The 7383-nt window shown below is 48.1% G+C and overlaps 1 protein-coding gene across 1 annotated transcript in view; it reads right to left on the minus strand.

The window, feature by feature from the left end:
- LOC112246897 (transmembrane protein 211) overlaps window positions 1-7383 on the minus strand; it is a 169402-nt gene that overhangs the window by 137557 nt on the left and 24462 nt on the right. The window lies entirely within an intron of this gene.

A 7383-nucleotide genomic window follows, 5' to 3' on the forward strand; every position in this document is an offset into this window, starting at 1 on the left:
GAACTGAGTGTGCAAACAGCACCATCATCCCACAGGAGACGTGATGTCTTTGTGCAGATGCCAGAGCTATAGAAACCTATTGAATGGCTGTTGCATAAGGCTGTGGAGAGGATGGCTATGGGCCACAGTACAGAGCTAACTTCAGCTGCTATTTTAGAGCCATATTAATTCTTCAAAACAGCTCTTTTGTCTCCTCAGCATCCTCTTAAAATCAGGAAGCATTGCAGCCCGTGCAGTCTATTCGATCAACTACATTTAGTTTTTAATAGATCAAGAGCTACATTTCCTTAGACACATCGTCACATATACACTACAAAGATAAAACGCTAAGAAATTTGACTACTTTTTTGCCCAATTCTCATTGGTCCGTAAGGAGTAATAAAATAGCATCCCCACATTATACATAAGGCTAATCAAGGACGATGTGACCGTAATCAAATACCCATCTGTCAGCTCTGTCCACCCACACTAAACATTACACAATACACATCACGTCTGCCCTGCTATTGGAAATGACTGTAGAATACACTGATGAAAACACTACAGCACAGCCAAGCTCACACATATCTAGTCACATCACCACTGCAAAAGCCTTAACGCTCAAACACAGGCTCAGTTAGTCCAGCTGTATCAGGACTCTATAGTTGTATAGTTGTAAGACGGTTTCATGTAGCCTACAGTATTCTCCCCCTCACCATCACACCCCCTCTCTCCCTCCCTCCATCTCCCCCTTCCTCCCTCCCTCTCTCCCAAACCTCTGAAGCCTGCTCTCTAAAGGAGGAGTGATCCTCCACCCGAGGGCTTACATCCCATTAGCAGACAACCACCTCATCACACACAAAGCCCCTTCTCCCCCACCCATCTCCCCCCACTCTCAATGAAATGGATGTTATTGTCCCAGGGGGAGGCAGGCACAGGGTCAGGTACAACGGATAAAATAACCACCTCTTCCCTCACCTGGCTGGCTCCTAAACTCCCTCCCTCATTCCTTCTAACTCGTTCCCTTCCTTCCTACCCACTCCATTAGATTGTGGCAAATAATATATCACACGGCAGTCAGATCCAATCTAAGAAAAATGGATGGTGCAAACTGTCTTCACAGAGCTGTATTAATGAGGACATCCCAGTCCCAGTCTCAGACTAGCCAAGGGATTGGGCGAAAGCCTGTGAAAAGGCTTCTTTTATAACAGGTTAGTGGGGGGCTGTCAAAGAGAGAGAAAAGAGGAACCGCAGGCTCACTTTCCTCCTTTTTCTTCTTCTCTTTCAATAGAGGACTAATTTCATTGATACTTTTCCCCCCTAATTCTCTTGATAACAAACAAACATAGCATTTGCTTTTTGCTTTGAGGCTCATGCTAAACAGAGAACGGAGAAAAACGCATGGGAATATAGAAGTACAGAAAAAGCAAGCAGACATATGAACAGTAGTCATTCAGAATGGCATGTTTGCATGAAGTTGAGGGTGGAAATTATAGAAATCTGCCTGATAAACAAGCCAAATAAATCAAAGTCAACTATGTCTGATTGTGCTAATTATAGTAAACCTATGTAGCTATGCATGTATGTCTGGCACACTTACAAACAGCAGGTAGAATACAGAGGCAGAATCCTACAATTATGTTCGATTTATTTCTTAGACTAATCAGCACTCTGAGCTGTACGAAGAAGAGAGCAGAGGGGAGGGCATGAGATGAGAGGAGGAGAGAGAGTTGAGAGGAGGTTAGGGAGCAGAGGGGAGGAGAGAGAGATAAGAGAGCAGAGGGGAAAGAGAGAGATGAGATGAGGAGAGAGAGCAGAGGGGAGGGGAGGAAAGAGAGCAGAGGGGAGGAAATAGAGCAGAGGGGAGGAAAGAGAGCAGAGGGGAGGAAAGAGCAGAGAGGAGAAAATAGAGCAGAGGGGAGGAGAGAGAGATAAGAGAGTTGAGAGGAGGATAGAGTTGAGAGGAGGAGAGAGAGCAGAGAGGAGGAAAGAGCGCAGAGGGGAGGAAAGAGAGAGATAAGAGAGCAGAGGGGAAAGAGAGAGATGAGAGGAGAGAGTTGAGAGGAGGATAGGGAGCAGAGGGGAGGAGAGAGAGATAAGAGAGCAGAGGGGAAAGAGAGAGATGAGAGGAGGGAGTTGAGAGGAGGATAGGGAGCAGAGGGGAGGAGAGAGAGATAAGAGAGCAGAGGGGAAAGAGAGAGATGAGAGGAGGAGAGAGAGCAGAGGGGAGGAAAGAGAGCAGAGGGGAAGAGAGAGAGATAAGAGAGCAGAGGGTCGAGAGAGTGATGAGAGGAGGAGAGAGAGTTGAGAGGAGGATAGAGTTGAGAGGAGGAGAGAGAGCAGAGAGGAGGAAAGAGAGCAGAGGGGAGGAAAGAGAGAGATAAGAGAGCAGAGAGAGAGAGAGAGAGAGAGAGAGAGAGAGAGAGAGAGGGGGGAGGAAAGAGAGCAGAGGAGAGGAAAGAGAGCAGAGAGGAGAAAAGAGAGCAGAGGAGAGAGAGAGAGAGATAAGAGAGCAGAGGAGAGAGAGAGAGAGAGAGAGAGAGAGAGAGAGAGAAAGAGATAAGAGAGCAGAGGAGAGAGAGAGCGATGAGAGGAGGAGAGAGAGATGAGGAGAGAGCGGTGAGAGGAGGAGAGAGAAGATGCAGAGAGAGCGGTGAGAGTAGGAGAGAGAGATAAGGAGAGAGCGGTGAGAGTAGGAGAGAGAGATGAGGAGAGAGCGGTGAGAGGAGGAGAGAGAAGATGCAGAGAGAGCGGTGAGAGTAGGAGAGAGAAGATGCAGAGAGAGTGGTGAGAGGAGGAGTTGGAGATAAGGAGAGAGCGGTGAGAGTAGGAGAGAGAGATGAGGAGAGAGCGGTGAGAGTAGGAGAGAGAGATAAGGAGAGAGTGGTGAGAGTAGGAGAGAGAGATGAGGAGAGAGCAGTGAGAGTAGGAGAGAGAGATGAGGAGAGAGCGGTGAGAGGAGGAGAGAGAAGATGCAAAGAGAGCGGTGAGAGTAGGAGAGAGAGAAAGATGAGAGAGCGGTGAGAGGAGGAGAGAGAGATGCAGAGAGAGCGGTGAGAGGAGAAGAGAGAGATGAGGAGAGAGCGGTGAGAGGAGGAGAGAGAAGATGCAGAGAGAGCGAAGAGAGGAGGAGGAGAGAAGATGCAGAGAGAGCGGTGAGAGGAGGAGAGAGAGATAAGGAGAGAGCGGTGAGAGTAGGAGAGAGAGATGAGGAGAGAGCGGTGAGAGGAGGAGAGAGAAGATGCAGAGAGAGCGGTGAGAGGAGGAGAGAGAGATGCAGAGAGAGCCTTGAGAGGAGGAGAGCGAGATGAGGAGAGAGCGGTGAGAGGAGGAGAGAGAGATGCAGAGAGAGCGGTGAGAGTAGGAGAGAGAAATGAGGAGAGAGCGGTGAGAGGAGGAGAGAGAGATGAGGAGAGAGCGGTGAGAGTAGGAGAGAGAGATGCAGAGAGAGCGGTGAGAGGAGGAGAGAGAGATGCAGAGAGAGCGGTGAGAGGAGGAGAGAGAGATGCAGAGAGAGCGGTGAGAGTAGGAGAGAGAGATGAGGAGAGAGCAGTGAGAGTAGGAGAGAGAGATGAGGAGAGAGCGGTGAGAGGAGGAGAGAGAGATAAGGAGAGAGCGTGAGAGGAGGAGAGAAGATGCAGAGAGAGCGGTGAGAGGAGGAGAGAGAGATGCAGAGAGAGCCTTGAGAGGAGGAGAGCGAGATGAGGAGAGAGCGGTGAGAGGAGAAGAGAGAGATGCAGAGAGAGCGGTGAGAGGAGGAGAGAGAGAGATGAGGAGAGAGCGGTGAGAGTAGGAGAGAGAAGATGCAGAGAGAGCGGTGAGAGGAGATGGAGAGATGAGAGAGCAGAGAGAGCGGTGAGAGGAGGAGAGAGAGATGAGGAGAGAGCGGTGAGAGGAGGAGAGAGAAGATGCAGAGAGAGCGGTGAGAGGAGAGAGAGAGATGAGGAGAGAGCGGTGAGAGGAGGAGAGAGAGATGCAGAGAGAGCGGTGAGAGGAGGAGAGAGAGATGCAGAGAGAGCGGTGAGAGGAGGAGAGAGAGATGCAGAGAGAGCGGTGAGAGGAGGAGAGAGAGATGAGGAGAGAGCGGTGAGAGTAGGAGAGAGAGATGAGGAGAGAGCGGTGAGAGTAGGAGAGAGAGATGAGGAGAGAGCGGTGAGAGTAGGAGAGAGAGATAAGGAGAGAGCGGTGAGAGTAGGAGAGAGAGATGAGGAGAGAGCAGTGAGAGGAGGAGAGAGAGATGAGGAGAGAGCAATGAGAGTAGGAGAGAGAGAAGATGCAGAGAGAGTGGTGAGAGGAGGAGAGAGAAGATGCAGAGAGAGCGGTGAGAGGAGGAGAGAGAAGATGCAGAGAGAGCGGTGAGAGGAGGAGAGAGAGATGAGGAGAGAGCAGTGAGAGTAGGAGAGAGAGATGAGGAGAGAGCGGTGAGAGGAGGAGAGAGAAGATGCAGAGAGAGCGGTGAGAGTAGGAGAGAGAGATGGAGAGAGCGGTGAGAGGAGGAGAGAGAGATGAGGAGAGAGCGGTGAGAGGAGGAGAGAGAGATGCAGAGAGAGCGGTGAGAGGAGGAGAGAGAAGATGCAGAGAGAGCGGTGAGAGGAGGAGAGAGAGATGAGGAGAGAGCGGTGAGAGTAGGAGAGAGAAGATGCAGAGAGAGTGGTGAGAGGAGGAGAGAGAAGATGCAGAGAGAGCGGTGAGAGGAGGAGAGAGAGATGCAGAGAGAGCGGTGAGAGGAGGAGAGAGAGATGAGGAGAGAGCGGTGAGAGGGAGAGAGAGAGATGCAGAGAGAGCGGTGAGAGGAGGAGAGAGAGATGAGGAGAGAGCGGTGAGAGGAGGAGAGAGAGATGCAGAGAGAGAGAGAGATGAGAGTAGGAGAGAGAAGATGCAGAGAGAGCGGTGAGAGGAGGAGAGAGAGATGAGGAGAGAGCGGTGAGAGGAGGAGAGAGAAGATGCAGAGAGAGCGGTGAGAGGAGGAGAGAGAGATGAGGAGAGAGCGGTGAGAGGAGGAGAGAGAGATGCAGAGAGAGCGGTGAGAGGAGGAGAGAGAGATGCAGAGAGAGCGGTGAGAGTAGGAGAGAGAAGATGCAGAGAGAGTGGTGAGAGGAGGAGAGAGAGATGCAGAGAGAGCGGTGAGTTAGTAAAGGAATGGAAGATACTGTATTCTAATTCTTTTCCAATCCACATCAGTTGTTTCTGTAATACTGTACAAACCCACACACTTATAAATACAATGTTCCTTACTCTGGAAGGTCTGATAGTAACAACATTTGTTTTCACCGTGGGTGTTTTATTTACCAACAGTATGATTAGATATGCATAATCTCACCATACTGTACCCACCCGTTAGTTATGGTAAACAGCACATGACTTTCCCCCTTTCTTTACAAATGACTTAAATGGATTATCAAAAACATGATAAAAGGCTCCTTCTCCATCCATACACACTAAAACGTAGTATTTTCTCTCTGATTAACAGAACTTTGTAATAATCACTACAAAGCCTTCGAAAGGCAGAATGTAGGATACATGACAGGAGTGTTCTGGGTTCTGAGGTACAAGAGTCAAACATCAAACAGCTCTTTTGAGTAAGTTGGAACAAAACTCTGGAGAAAATGTTCAGTTTATGAGAGAAAACTATATGAGAATATTGTCAACCAGTCAAAAAGGATCAGAGATTTGCCAGCCTAGTATGGAGACAGATGGTTAGAGAGTGTGTGATTGAGGCTGTCACTGAGCGTACCTCTCATGCTCTGTCCACCCAGACTCACACTGCCAGGCAGCTGCTGTGTGACCTGGCCTACCACTGGTCCCCAATGCACATTTCAGAATGAATGTACATGGTACATTACCATAGCAACTGGAAACACTACTTTATCAGCCTTGGCCCCCAACACTACTGCTTAACTACTGCTTATTAAAGCAGCTAACAGACTAGTTGGGATAAAACTATCATCCATCTACAGGTAACTGCCAAAATAAAGGAAATACCAACATAGTGTATTAATAGGGTGTTGGGCACCACGAGCTGCCAGAACAGCTTCAATCCGCTTTGGCATAGATTCTACAAGTGTCTGGAACTCTATTGGATGGATGCGACATCATTCTTCCACGAGAAATTCCATCACTTGGTGTTTTGTTGATGGTGGTGGAAAATGCTGTCTCAGGCGCTGCTCCAGAACATCCCATAAGTGTTCAATTGGGTTGAGATCTGGTGACTGAGACAGACAGACAGACACACACACACACACACTTTTTAAACCCCCTATGCTCCTTTGAGACCCCTCTTACAAAGTCACAGAGATCTCCTATTCTAGCCATGGTAGACAAAATAATGGGTAACTGGCCATTTTTTACACATGACCTTAAGCATGATGGGATGTTAATTGCTTCATTAACTCAGGAACCACACCTGTGTGGAAGCACCTGCTTTCAATATACTTTGTATCCCTCATTTACTCAAGTGTTTCCCATATTTTGGCAGTTGTATATAGCAACATGTTCAACGGCAATCAACTCTCTAATCTAAATCAATGTAAGGATCCTTCCTATAAGTCCAGGATAGTAAAGAAGAAAGTTTCAGACACCTGCTTGCTTTTTTCAAAATAAATCAAAAATCAAAATCATTACAAAGAGGAACCTTGGGGTCCGTCACACTTTCAGAACATTACAAAGAGGGACCTTGGAGTCTGTCACACTTTCAAAATCATTACAAAGAGGGACCTTGGGGTCCGTCACACTTTCAGAAATCATTACAAAGAGGGACCTTGGGGTCCGTCACACTTTCAAAATCATTACAAAGAGGGACCTTGGGGTCCGTCACACTTTCAGAAATCATTACAAAGAGGGACCTTGGGGTCCGTCACACTTTCAAAATCATTACAAAGAGGAACCTTGGGGTCCGTCACTCTTTCAGAAATCATTACAAAGAGGAGCCTTGGGGTCCGTCACTCTTTCAGAAATCATTACAAAGAGGAACCTTGGGGTCCGTCACTCTTTCAGAAATCATTACAAAGAGGAACCTTGGAGTCCGTCACTCTTTCAGAAATCATTACAAAGAGGGACCTTGGGGTCCGTCACACTTTCAGAAATCATTACAAAGAGGAACCTTGGAGTCCGTCACTCTTTCAGAAATCATTACAAAGAGGAACCTTGGGTCCGTCACTCTTTCAGAAATCATTACAAAGAGGAACCTTGGGGTCCGTCACTCTTTCAGAAATCATTACAAAGAGGAACCTTGGAGTCCGTCACACTTTCAAAATCATTACAAAGAGGGACCTTGGAGTCCGTCACACTTTCAGAAATCATTACAAAGAGGGACCTTGGGGTCCGTCACACTTTCAGAAATCATTACAAAGAGGGACCTTGGAGTCCGTCACTCTTTCAGAAATCATTACAAAGAGGGACCTTTGA

This window comes from Oncorhynchus tshawytscha, linkage group LG30 (assembly GCF_018296145.1).
Source record: "Oncorhynchus tshawytscha isolate Ot180627B linkage group LG30, Otsh_v2.0, whole genome shotgun sequence".
NCBI classification, from domain to species: domain Eukaryota; kingdom Metazoa; phylum Chordata; class Actinopteri; order Salmoniformes; family Salmonidae; genus Oncorhynchus; species Oncorhynchus tshawytscha.